Below are 11,272 nucleotides of genomic sequence, written 5' to 3'. Positions count from 1 at the left end.
CCCCTGTGCAGTGATGTGCCAAACGTTTTATCTGGTTCAACACGAGGCCAGCGAAATTCTTGATGATGGATGCGACGATCATCAAAGGTGGATGCGACGAACGCGCATCCTGGCGAAACTTCTTTTGCGTGCTTACTGCCACATCTAAAGAGGATGCAGCGGATCTTGCTCGTCACCTTCCACTCATAAATGAGCGTCTATTGTTCGCGCCATCACCGCCGGTATTTTCCTCCGAGGAAAGAAGGAGCGGAGGATGAACGACCCTGGTATCCGCGGTCTCCACTTTATTGATATCGTCTTTACGCACCGGGGACGCCACCTGTCTGTTCTCACACACACAAAAAAAACGAACTTGGTGCACTGTGTCTACAGATAGTAAGTTGAGGTTATAGAATAGCCTCGCCACCACCACTGCTGTATTGCGGGTCTCTGTGTCTACAGGCAAAATAACACACATTACAAAGGACATGCAATAGTAAGCGATGGACTTTAATTACCAGAAGCTGCAAAAGTCTTATATCGATCGCCTTGCGGTGAGAAGTTTCTGCTAAAGTACCAGTTGTCCACAGTACATCGAACAAAATCTGCATCACGAGTGGGCAAAGAGTGGATACTTATTTAAGTAGCGAGGCACATGCAACTTCTAAGCATCATTATCATCACATGCGCGTATTGAGAATAATTCAGTTCCAGTGGCCGAACAAGTGCTATTTGAGGCTATCAGTACTTCAACACACGAATTAACAGATAGCGCAGCGAATGCCTTATGACCTTGTATGCGTGACGTTGTGACGCCTTAAATTCCCTTTCTGAGTCGCCAAATAAGCGCAGACGTTAAACTTGAAGGGTTTTTCGCCTGTGTGCGCACGCTTGTGCCGAAGTAGATCAATAAATGAAGGAGCTGCAAAACTGCACTGGTTGGACTTGTGTGGTTTTCCCCAATGTGGGAGCACATATGCGTTTTGAGGTGGGACCACGACTGAAACGCCTTCGGGCACAGGGAGCATTTAAATTTCTTTTGCGATTCCATGTGTCCCACGAGATCCGCATATTTCGTAGAAGTGTGCGGGCGGTGGGGTCATTGCAGCGGCTCTCCTGTTAGGCCAGGGTTCTGAGTTCGAACAGAATTTTCTTCGTTGGTATCCAGCGAAGTACCCTGGTCCTCCCACGTATTATGGATCACACATCCGAGCCTAGGTGTCGACGTCGATTGTGGAGCAAATTCGCTGGAAGGTACTCGTGACTGTATACAGCATCTGGAATTAAAGCTGATAAAAAGTGCACATTAGAGAAAATCGTTTGTTTTTGTACCTACTCTTTCGGCAACTTTTTCCTGCAATGAATAAAGAATGCCATGCCATTTGGCTGATTGCATTAAAAAACCTCGTGCTGAATAACACACAGTAGGTTGACACACTGAGAAGATACACTACATGGACGACTTTCTATGGAGTATGCATTTAAAATGCATACTGCATAGAAAAATAGTTCGGTGCATTCGTACCAACTGTGATGAGCACAAAATGTACAAGGATGCAAAGGGAGAATCAGACACGAGTGCTGTGCCTTATTTAGTGTCCGTGTACTTTTTTTGCACTGATATAACTCAGAATGAATACTTCTCTGCAACGATACCAACCTTCTATATTTTTTTAATTTGGTGGTTTATTTCTGATATATTGCATTTACAGGTAGACCCCCTGCCTGACTCCGTGCCTGGTGGTTTCCGAGAAGACTATGGTTCTCCACGTCGACAGACATCCACTTTTTGATGTCGCAAGTACATTATCTGGCGTATCATGCCTTTTCACAGCTTTGTGGTTTCTCCCCATTGGCTACCCAGAAAGGCTCATCGAATACTTGCATTTCTAGCACGCTTTCTTAAACCTCACATACAAAAAGCCCCCCGGAAAGGCACTTGAATTTGTTAATTTTTTTAAAGCTGGTGCTCAAAGTCTCTGACCTTTTTTTTAATCCTGTGTCGTTCCCTCATATAATAAACGTGCAGAATCCTGCAAACAGGCCTGTCAATGCTTTTCTATATTCACTGTTTAATAAAGGTACGGACACCTCTTTTTGTTTCATAATTTTTCTTCACAATTATGCATGTGACATCTATGAACATGAACCAGCATGTGGAATTCGCCTGTGCGCAGCAAATTCGAAATAGTGATTTCCTTTATACAATTTCAGTTCCAGCAAGCGACTGATGCTTTCGATGTCGGCAGTTACGAGGTCATGTGAGGTACACAAAAACGGCAACTGCTGCTTTGTTACTTCATTTTGCTCCAACGATTTTAATACACTCTAAGCTGGAATGACGATGATTGTTTAAACAGGCGTTTTATTGCAGTCTTTGTATGCTTCATGTGATACCATACACACTTGTGGCGTCACAGTCACTATTAGACTGCTTTGACAAAAGCATAACATGGTGAGCTTCATGTGGACATCTATGTTCATTAACATTGCCATAACCTTTCGTATTTCTAGCCTTTCATAAAAAAATTGTCAAGCTGATCTGTTGCACGAGCCCTTTAAGAGGTGTATCCGGCTTTGCGAAAAGAGCTAAAGCAGCTACTAGTAACCCAAACTTTTCCAGTTATTACTCGTCACTTTTACCTGCCATATTGTAATTCCCAATCTATTTTTCTTTCTCTGCCCTTAACTTACTGTGTTAACTTACTGTGTTAACATGCCTAAAGGCATGGTCATTTACCTGCTGAATTTTATGTTTTACACATTATTCCTGCTTACCTTTCTTTCGTTTTAAGAGATATGTTGAATAACAATTCTCCTATTGGTAAGGTACCGAGGTAGGCTTCAGTGTTGGACAGTATTTATATATCTTTGTATAAAATGACAACATTGATTAAATATGTACATTTATTTTCGTGGCATCTTAACTTTTTTCTGACTCTCAAAATGAATGCTTCGTTCCAAATGAAGCATTAAAACAGAACCCATTTACTACTACAAATAGCTGGAAAAAGCCTTCAAATCGTCGCAAAAATGCTACAAAGCCTGCCTACAAAAACTCCATAATGGCAGAGAAATACTCCCTTCTTTACTCACAAAATCTGCAAATGAGCAAAATAATACTCCCTTTGCTGCTTGTAAAACACCCAGCTGGTTATAAAAAACTACCACAAAACAACAAAAACACCATTTTTATGGGGAGTAAAATGTTTACTTTCTTTTCACTCCTTAATAACTCCCTCCAAGAGGAGAGTAAGTAAAATACGCCATTATCGCTGTCGTTCAGCTCCCCGAATTGCAGACACCACTTCGTCACAATATATATGGAGCAAAAAATCTTTTGGGGGTGTGCGTTAGAGGACAAGCTATGTATTCCCTTTTGGGTGTGTTTTTGCTAACAGTGTAGGCGGCGGCCCGGAGCAGAGTTTAAGCTAGACGCAGAAGTGGATGACCGCATACATGTTTTTTCCATAAACGACAAAGTATAAAGTGCCGTGCGAACAGCAAAATAGCTTCCTTTTTGCATTTAAACTACAGTGATTAACTTACAAAAAGGGAATAGAAGTGAGTCTTCAATAAAAGACATCTCCAAATACAATTTGCGAGGAAATATGTTTAGGCTTACACAACTGCGGCTTCGCTCACTGTACAACTCAGCGGCTGCAATATGTGGAATTGTAGGCTTCCTCCCGCCAACGAATTCAGATTTTAATGTACGACTCACAAAAGTTTCGATTGCGTCATCGTCATTTCATACGCTGTCATATAATTAGCCTAGTGTGTTGTTGAAAGTACTGTCAGAAATGCGGTTTGGCGCACTAGATGAGCGCTATTCTAAGGATTGCTAGCAGTGAAAGCATAAACCCAGTCCGTTAAGACCCTTTGATGAGAGCGTGGGCTCTTCAACTCGCGGATGAGAAAAACCACCGTGTGACCACAATGCTCAAGGCAGCCTTGCAGGGCGACGGTGTCAGCCATCAAAGGAATGCAGCGCAGTCAGCGGGACGCTTCTACATATCATTCCTACTGGCTGTCAGTTATTGCGTTCCGAAGGAAAGGGCTCCCGCAGCCGAGGCGGATGCCCAAGCGAACAAGGCAGGCAGGGTATATATGTCCTCATTCTGCCCCGTCGCAGGGGGCCTCCCGTGCGACTCAAGAAATCGAGGGTCTGGTAGACAATCATCACGTTGAAGGCCATCAGCAAGTACTAAAAGATCGTAATTGTAACACTTTACGCGAATCTTCCAGGAGCCTTATTCCCAGTGGGAATTTAAAAGGGAGCCCCGCTTAGCATGTGGCGTGGTGTGGCGCAGGCAGCGGTCATAATCCACCGCTGCACAATGGACCATTGTTTCTTTTTTTTTTGCTAGTGTTGAAATAGTGTAGCTCCGCACAACTTCAAGAGTACCTGTTTTTTTAACGAAAAGTGTAGCTTGCAAAATGCACCTGTTACACTGCGTTTTTTGGCTTGTGTAGCTAGCAGGCGACAGAAAAAAGACGGGAATTTGGAACATGCGAAACCATATTTAAAACGACAACCGTGACTACGAACGATCCTCGCCACAATAGGCCGGGTCATAAAATTAACGGCGAAAGACGCATTCGGCACGACTGACAGCTTATTTTTCATGAAAATAAGCTGGTTTATATTGATGACGTTGAGTGCGTGAAGTTATCTTTTCTACTGTAGCTGCATGCTTCCTTAAAAAAGTGAATTGGCCGCGATTGCCGGCGGAGAGACAACTACGTTCGATGTTTTGCCCGTTTGCGTTGCGACGCATGTATGTGTGCGTGCGCAGTCGGCGAGCTCATCCTAATCACACCTGAGGACAAGGAGCTTCACGTGGAGCAGAGTGCGCGATGGGGCGACAAGAATGCATCTCTCCGTGGTCTGACACTGTGTTTGGACCAACTGTGCCTGTGACTTTATCTGTGATGATATTTTCTGTGACATTATCTGTGCTTCTGACTGTCTGTGGTGTCTGGATCAACTGTGCCTGTGACTTTATCTGTGCTGACATTCTATGTGACATTATCTCCGCTTCTGTCTGCTCTGTGCCTTTGAAGGAAGCGAAGAGAAAACCGAAATGGTATCACACCTAATTCGCATCTGGCATCATTGCACAAATCACCCATCATTTTTTTTTTCTATTTGAATGTGTATGCTGATGAAAGTACAGAATGTGCATAAAATAACCGCTTGCTTCTTTTCCTTCACATCAGTTGATTCAGACGAACAATCGGGCGCGAAACGGTACGTATATAACGCGTTTTTTTTGTCGGCTACTCCGATACGTATAGTTACCTCAACCACTTGGCTTTTTAGCACGGAGGAGAAGCCAACTTTTCGTAGCAAGCTGAGTACGCGCGCGGGCAGCGCGCGGAGGCCGGTGTTGCAGGCATAGGGAGCAGTGTGCAGAGGCTGGCGGAGGCGGTCAGCGCCACGGGCGTAGCGGGCCGCCTTTTAGCCCGTTTCCAGACCAGAGGTGCATGCGAAGGGACCGCAGTGACGTTATAGAGAATAGAAAATTTCACCGCCTCCTCCTTGCTGGTAATGAATGTTCTTGATTGCAGTACGGGGACACGTGATCCGTGAGCAATGCACCTAGAGGATAAACTTCAAGTAATTCATATATATACGTGCTGCTGTCCGCCTTCATGAAAGCGCCACCCGCATACAGCAGCAGCACCACTGCCACCGCTGTCAGGAGACAGGTAAACCATTCCACCGTTTAAGCTATATAGCTAGGAAAGCACAAACTGGATACCCAACCTCCAGTCTGGTTTACAGCTTTTTCGCCTTGTTCATTGTTGTCATGTTTGTCCTTATTAAGCCTGAGTTCAAGTAGCAGTGCGTTTTGTGTTGGGTTTAGTGGCGCATAAGCATCTAAGGCTATCATGCGCCAAACACAAGGTATAAAAAGTTGTTTTGTACAGATTTTTACAACACATCTAACGCAACGGTGGTCTAAACGGTATAAAGAGTTATTCTGTAGTACCTAGTGAAGGCAAGGAGAAAAATTTCAATAATGACTAATGGTAAATGGTTTGAAGGTCACGAAGCCTGATTGGCCATCATTGGCTGGGCAAGGCTGTCGAGGTTCCCGACCAGTGAAACAGACACCTCAGCCTTCTTCTTAGATGAGAAAGTGGCTCAGGTGTGGTTAAAAAAAGTGTTTTGTATTATAAATTGACTATATATTAGCGAACCTACAATTTATTTAAAGCGCCTGCTTTCTTTAAAAACCTGTAAAATGTCAACAAGTGCCTCTTCACCTAAGAGTAGTAATGTTGGGTGAAAAGGTATGTGTTCGTTTTAAAAAAACTGCAAAATGCTTTTCCCTAAGTGTTTCGAGTTTTCTGCAAGAAAATAAAACATGGTCTACTGTTAGCTGATCTTCGCGTAATTCACATTGGGGTTTCTCTTGTTCTGTCAGTAGAAATTATGTTTCAGGTGTGTGTGTCCTACAAAAGGCAGCACATAATCACTTCCTTGAAACGTTCCTGCTGGGTGCAGGACTTCCATTCACCTAAAATTGGTTTTACAAAGTGTAATTTGTTATTTGTTTCATTGTCTCGAGCGGACTGCCATTTTTTCGTCAGTTTACAATGTACTAAGTTCATGCAATCTTTAAGGGGAACATTCACTTTTTTTATTTGCTTGCCACGAGCCTCAGGAGCACAGAGGTCTGCTCTTTGGTTGTCTTTTATGCCGACATGACTCGGTACCCAGCAAAGCTTTATATTTTGTCCTTGAGCTAGGGCGGTAATGTTGTGTATGATGTCGCCAAGCAGCGGAGTGGTTGCATTTCTTGAATCTGTGTAGATAATACTGTTAGCTAGGTTCTTATTTACTATTTTCTCTATGGCTACACAAATTGCGTAACATTCGACTGTGAAGATAGATGCACACTGTGGAAGTCTTATTGTTTTCTTCTCATTCCCTCGTACCACTGCGCTTCGTACGTAAGCATCCGCATTCGAATCATGAGTATAAATAAAAGTCAGTGAAACAATTGTATTTATCCTAGAGTGCAAGAAATTCTTCTGTTATATGTTGTTGTGGAGTTTGCTTTTTGCGAAACTGTGTAAGAGTGAAATCACAAACTGCAGGAAAATTGTACCATGGGGGCAGTGGATGTCGTCCAACGTGCAATGCTAGGTAATGTGTTCAGTACGCCGAGATTGTGGGACATCTCTTGAAAACGCAAGAGCAGTGGCCTGGTAATTTGTGGTTTGCTGTTAAACAGTGTTCTAGATGGGCACATTGTAAGTATTTGGTGAACAGATACGTTTCGGTAGTGAACGAAGTTTTAGAATCTATGAGCATGTAAGCAAGCTTCTTCTGTCTGAAAATGGTGGTTCATTGGTTTCTACATACTGAGTGGAAATGGGTGACGTCGTATGCACCATTTCACAGACGAAAAAATAATCTGTGAACTGGGTGTAGTCGTTTCAATTGCAGTGGTCTTGCTGAACCACATACTATACCACCATAATATCAGCAGGATCGTGCCACAGAGCGATAAATTTGTAGAAGGCTTGCCCTTTCAGAACCCCAGTGTTTATATGAAAGGAGTTTGAGTGTGTTCAATGAGCGGGATGCTTTCTTTTTTAACGCGTTAATGTGAGGCAGGAAAGCAAGTTTTCTGTCAAATACTGTGCCTAGAAACTTGTGTGCATTTTTTACGGGCAACTCGGTTTCATTCCAGTGTAGGGACGGATCTGCCTGTAGGCCTCGTTTAGGTCAGAAAAATTGGCCACTGTTTTGTGTGGAGAGAACCGGAAACCATTTCTGTCTGCCCATGACGCCAGTTTGTTTATGGTTACTGTATTTTTTTACTTGTTGAAAAGCTGGAATATGTGCAAGCTATCTGGAGATCGTCTACATAAAGTACATAACGGACTTAAGGATTGTGTTGCTAAGAGAATTCATTTTTACAATAAGGAGAGGTTAAAATACACCCCTGAGGTACTCCATTTTGCTCAATAAAGTTCCTCGTAAGGATTGAGCCAGATGGACATTAACTGAACGGTTAGACAAAAAGACTTTTAGGGAGTTTAGCATTCTGCCAGAGATTCCCAGCTCAGGTAAGTGAGGGGCACGGGTGGCCCTGTTCCAGGTTCACTGTGTGTGACCTGAGCAGGCACCGAAAGCCGCAGAGATACTGTGCCCTGTTGCACCACAGGGGAGTAGGTTGGGTCTTGCCCTAACGAAAGTCGTTTCCGCGCTTCTCTGAATGATATGTTTTCTTTGACTGTTAGTGAGTGTTACTACTTCCTTTTCTTTCTTCCAGGCTGGGCATGACCGTGAATAAGACGGATGGCTGCCCTCACAGTTTATGCAAAGGTGTGGATGAACATCAGTTTTTAGCGCGATGGCCCTGAGAAGCACAATTAGCGCAGGTCTGTTGGCTCCGGCAGCTCTGCTAACCGTGGCCGTACCTCTGGCATTTGTAGGATTGGCGTTGATTGGGTGGGTATTATCCGAGTTTGAGCTCTGTGTAGCCTACACCTGCACAGAATCGGCAAGTATACTAGAGGCAAAGGTAAGGAAAATGTGTTTTGTTGGTGTTTCCGTGTTGATGGGTGTTATTTTGATCATATAGGCATTAGTAACATTTTGGTCTTTCAATCCTTTCACTAGTTCAGTCTGGGTTAGGCATTATAGGTCATCATCAAAAAATTACTCCGCGAACAGTGTTGAGTGATCGGTGTGGGCTGATTGTTGAAGGAATTTGTCCGAACGATGCAATATCCGACAGTTTCTCATCTTGATGCTTGGTGTTGATGACGCCCAACAGAAAAAGCTAGCGGAGACTGCCAACAGCAGAGGGCGCATTTGAATACGAAGTTCGTTGGCGTGAGTGAGACCACCAAGCGTGTACCTGCGGCATCGACTTTCGGAGGCTGACCTGCTAAACCAGCTGTGCTATGAAAATTGCAAGACGCGCTGCCACCACGAGCTCGCCTTCTACTGTAGCTTGATGCTTAGGCAACCAACTGATGTGGACATCACGGAGCAGCTACGCACGGCCATTTGTCACGTGACAAGTTTAGAAGTTGTCCACAGTGAGGTGTTTTTGTGGAGGGCGGTGCAGGCATTGAAGAGATAGAGCAGTCAGACCAAGTTCACCGAACCCACTGCAGGGTCTCTACACTGTGTTTGCCCGCCCCCCTTCGCGCCTCCTTAAGAATGCGGAGACCAGCTCATCGACGCAATAAGAGATGAGATTACGCTGAATCTGGCCGGCAGCTTGAAGGCCAAGAATTTGGAGATGCCCTCGAAACCAGCACGGAATGAAACAGTGCGCTGGTGAACTGGACAGGCTGCTACTCAAAGCAATGAGCGGCCAGAGAAAAAAAAGCCCTGGACAGAGGGTCTGTGGCGGAGCAAATGCACTCACCCGCATCCGAAATTGGCTCCAAAAGCACCGGCAAGACAAAGGTACCTTGGCCAGATACTTATGTACCGCCAGCCTGTCGGCCAACTGCGGATAATGTTGCTAGAGATGATGCCATTCGAGTGCCGCACGTGACGAGGGGCCACTTGCATGGCTCGCAGCATGCTCGTTCAACAGTATTCAACCTGACGTGCACAGCCCTGGGAGTATTTTTTCGGTACTCTGGCCACCCGCAGGTGCTCGAAGACACAGCCCCACATTCAACGTGGGTGCGCGATCTAGCGGGGGATGGGGACAACGAGCAGAACCCCGGCCCTATATCGTCGCCCACATCAATGGACGCACTACGGTCTATGACGAGCCGCAAGCCCTTGTTGTCAGACGGATACGATAGCGAGTTCACAGCGCCCTTCGACTACGTCGAACGTAACGCACTCCGATCGCGCAGCCCCGATCGTACCTCAACCTTGTACCCCAGGCCCAATGCAAGAGTGTCATGCAGTGTCGGAATCAGACATGGACTATTACGCTTCATCCGACTCTCATTTGGAACGAGCCCACGAGGGGACCCTCCAGCCACATGAAGTAGCGGGCTGGCTGATCGAGGACTTGGGAGTGAACGCAGAAAAGGCCACATTCGACAAGTGGTCAGGAGGGACCTGCGTCTTGGCGAGTGAAAAGGAAGAGAGCCGCATTGTGATCCAGACGAAGGGTGCCTGGTGAAAGACGATTGTGAGGCGTGAGATATGCCGTGCGGTCGTACGTGATAGTAATGCTAGACAATGCTGGCACCGTGTATGGGTGGTATGCCCATGGGAACTTCCTGAAGGATGATGTGACGGCAGTGCAGAACGTTAAAGAGCCTCAATATCACGCAGTCTGGGGTCGGCACTGTGCCGAGCCGGCAGGGAGAGTTTTCAAGGTGCATAGGGCATAGTTATGCTCTGGGAGGCAACGATGCATCTAGCACCTTAGAATACAGAGACTGGTGGCCGCCATACATCGGGGTGCGGCAGAACAATACGGAGGCATCCACCCTTGGCCAAGAATTGGGTAATGAACACCATCCCGGAAACATTCGGTAAAGTGGCGGTGATAACGGTCCTCACTACCCCGTTTGCAAGCTCCGTGAACTTCGTATGATTTGCAGGGCAGGACGAATTACCACTATCATTTAATGGCGGCCATAAAACTGCCCAGCATATGTGCCATTTGAACCCTGTGCAAGTTTCGCCGTCTTGATGTGGGGACTATGATGGCAGCTATTGTGGAATGGTGAATTCGCGCATTGAATACGCTTACACAATGGTTCTTTCGTTGCAACATTAACTTCGTCTGTGTTTATACGCTATTGCTCCCCGGTTCTTACGTCAACCGTCCTGTAAGACATTGTACGAGCCGATTCGCTTATTCTAAAGCATGCTGGAATGAACTATGAGCGCAGTTTTCCCTGTGACAGCACGCGAACAGCCAGTGCCAGGCCAGCCAGTAGGACGACCACTGAGGAGGGAGGGGCCAGCGAGCTTAGCAGGAGGATGGCGATGTACCAACTTGTCGTGGAAAGCAAGCGCACCGCTGACCTAACCAAGTAAGGGCGCCGAATTCCACCAGCGATTCATTGGTGGGCCCGATAGGCTCATCGACAACAATAATCAGGTTATGTGCAGATAACGGGGACATTTTTTCACAGGAGGAACAGCTACATTTTACATGTTCTATTGTCTATTGGTGCTGCTGCTCACCATGATGATTCGCCAACTAGCCCGCATCAAGATATTGTCTCTTTCTTAGCTAACATTGTAATGTAGAATCGATCATTTACGTACGCGCTTTTTCACGTTGCTTGGTTTACCCTCGCTTCTGCCCTCAGGTAAAACGAATAAATAATG

The sequence above is a fragment of the Amblyomma americanum genome, chromosome 8 (genome assembly GCF_052857255.1).
Source record: "Amblyomma americanum isolate KBUSLIRL-KWMA chromosome 8, ASM5285725v1, whole genome shotgun sequence".
NCBI lineage: Eukaryota > Metazoa > Arthropoda > Arachnida > Ixodida > Ixodidae > Amblyomma > Amblyomma americanum.
The sequence above is the reverse complement of the archived record's forward strand: the minus strand, read 5'-3'. Positions refer to the sequence as shown.